This window comes from Pinus tabuliformis, chromosome 5_2 (assembly GCF_031772625.1).
Source record: "Pinus tabuliformis cultivar Carrire ecotype Pingquan chromosome 5_2, CPIR1, whole genome shotgun sequence".
In the NCBI taxonomy this organism is placed as follows: domain Eukaryota; kingdom Viridiplantae; phylum Streptophyta; class Pinopsida; order Pinales; family Pinaceae; genus Pinus; species Pinus tabuliformis.
In genome coordinates, this window is record NC_142306.1 from 22410339 (window position 1) to 22413342 (window position 3004).

A 3004-nucleotide genomic window follows, 5' to 3' on the forward strand; every position below is an offset into this window, starting at 1 on the left:
CTAGTGCATAACTAACTTATTAATTACATAATGGCTAAACTGAAATTACAAATAGTTTTCATTTAATCAAAATCCACAATCTTTGCTCCTCGTAGCATGATGCTCTTCTGGCTCTTGACACATGTCCTTTTGCTGCTTGGGTTAAGATGGCTGAGCTACAGATGCAATGAATGCTGACTTTGGATGCTTGAAAGCGCTGATGGCTCATTAATTGACCAAAAGATGTGTTCCTATTTTAACGGTTTCTGTCTCCCAACATTCTCCGAAAGTTCAGCAATATGTCTCAGCTCTTTTAATAACCCCAAGTATGAAATGCTGCCATGTTTTTGATGTGCTGTAAGTGATATTAATAGACAGGTTTTTCTCTTCCTCAACTCCCGCTCACAGTATTACACTAGCTGCTCTGCGCTTAAAATCATCACCTACAGCAGTTTCGTAGCGCGCTACGAAACTGCTGTGTGATTTCAAAAACACAGTCTTGTGATATGCATAATAAATTCTACTATACTTTTAATGGTCCCTAGCAGGATCCCTGCTCCTCTCCCTGACATGATCCTTGTCTCTGTTTCTGGTTTCCCTGTCTTGGTCTCTATCCCTCTCCCTTTTTGCATCACGATAACGATCACCATTAGTTGATTTTGGAATAGCATCACTGCCATTCCTGTCACGAGGCAGTGTTCGACGCACAGGTGAGGCATCTCGGGTAGAAGCACGATGTGGTGCACGCTGGCCAAATGACACAGATAAAGCAGCTTTAACTGATGGTGGCCTTCGGGCAGTGTCATCTGATCCATGGCGATTAGTATCACCAGTCACTCCTGCATGCCGAGTAGGAAGATTCATTCGTTCCAAATGAGCAGTAATTTGACGCATGATAGGTACCGGTATGCGAGGAAAAAGTGTATCAAAATAGTACTGGCCTAGAAGTAAATCACGAACATAAACACCCATTGTGGTCATCCTTCCATTTGATCCTGGAGAAAATTCCTCCTCCTCCTTAACATAAGGCTCAACCCAACCCCATAACGTCTTAGGATCTGCAACATAACGCAGGTACAGGAAACCAATACATCTTATGTATGGAGAATCCTCGTGCTTAAGAAGCCCATGCATTTGCTTCACTGTCAACTTCATGGTAAAAAATTTGTAGAGAAGACAAAACAATAACTTCATGGTAGGTCTTCAGCCTTTACAGTTCCTTGAAGTAATCTGAAGACAGGATGTTCATACAGAGAACCTTTTCAAGCAAAGAATCAATAGGCTTTCCACATGTTTGTACTTCCATATTCTCCCCAATAAACTTCCTTGAGCACAAAGCTTGATGTCCTCCTTTGTGAATGACGAGTTATAAAAGACGAATAAAATGCAGCAAGGGATTCTTCGAATTGGCAAGGTAGAATGTAAGAGTACTGAACCTCTCTCTCCCTCGATCCTCCTAGATGATCTTTACTGTGCTCTTAGCAAGCTCAGAAAATTCTTCTGCCCACGTGCTCTAATATTTCCAATTAATTTAAACACTTTAAGATGCATGTACATTGCACCGATATCATGACCAGTTCTAAGTAATATATTCTGAACAGATGCTTAACTAACACAATTTTCACCAATGTCTGTATCTGTGCAGTGGTCAAGGCCAAATACAGAAACCACTTCACATAAAATTGAGGTCAGGATAGCCCATGTGATTCCACTTCCAACTATCAAGCCTGCACCAAAGTTACAGGTGCCCTGGATCTCAGACATACAAGAAACGCGAATTTAGTCCGATCGGAGGAAACATCTGGAGATTTGAGATGGTTGGGTGGGGCGAACGAAGTTGGGACCCTTACAACGAGGGTTTATATGGCCGCACATCCCCCAAATCCGTTTTTGTGAAGACAAGTTGTTTTCCCTTATATAACAGAGTTGCAAGAACGCATCTGCTTCATGATACCATGGACCGTGTCGAAAATGCTTCTGTACAGCAACATATGCTGAGTGGAACGTATCCCAATACTCGTTCCTTCCAAAAGGTATGTAAGCTTTTAAGAGATATTCATAAAACGAATCAACACCAGCACCAATTCCAGATGAATATTCAATCCATTCTCCAATTAGTACATACAGCGTGGTTCCCATCAAATCCAAAGGACTCCGCATGCTCCATAATTTACAAACAACACACAATGCTGCTGCCTCATACTCAGGTCCTCGAGCCATAGCACCGCTTTTCCAAATTCCGAACTGTTTCCCAGAACAATTAAACTTGAAATTGATTCCATAAGAGTCAAAACTAACCCATTGTACTTCTCAGGTAAACGTTGAAGCTTAAGATTGCCAAGCTCTGCAAGTGAATCGTGGAGAGCGCCGAGCAGAGATATAGATTCACCATACTATCGAACAACTGCCACCACTCTGTATATTTTACATCAAGATTTAATATCCCACAGCCACAAACAAAGCAGCAATTCGACTTTTGAGAAGCTCAACGCCAAATAAACATGTTTTTACCGACATAGCCTGCCGTGTCAAGATGCCCTTTTTTTAAAATTCAATGCATGCATGCCCAATTTAGCGTGTGGCAACTTTTGAACATCTGGCAGCTATAAAGGCGCCACAATAACTTGAACATGATTAACTGCCTCTCTGCTCTAGCGTTCATCGGAAAATTTTCCCAGCAAACGACCAAACCTTGGACTTCAAACATTGCTGATGAATCCTTCTCATTTACATTACTGAAATGCAGATCAAAACAAGATTCATGAACCTGCTCCCACGTATTCAAGAAAGAAACAAATCCACCATTCATACTAATGACATCAACAGGTCCATTATTTGAAATACAAGCAGTCTCTGTTTCACCCAGATTTTGCATGTCATAGTTAGTTTCTGGGACAATCTTAAAACCAGCAAACATTGAAGCGGCTTCAACTGCATTCCTTACATTGCCTTTCTCATCATTAATCCACTTGCATCAACTTCTACAGAAGTTGTAGCTCCATTACCATTACGCAACTCTGATTCT

General features: G+C 41.3%; 1 pseudogene; it reads right to left on the minus strand.

The window, feature by feature from the left end:
* Positions 1–510: 510 nt before the first annotated feature.
* On the minus strand, positions 511–1169 carry LOC149157398 (pre-mRNA splicing factor SR-like 1 pseudogene; annotated as a pseudogene).
* Between the last annotated feature and the right edge of the window lie 1835 nt (positions 1170–3004).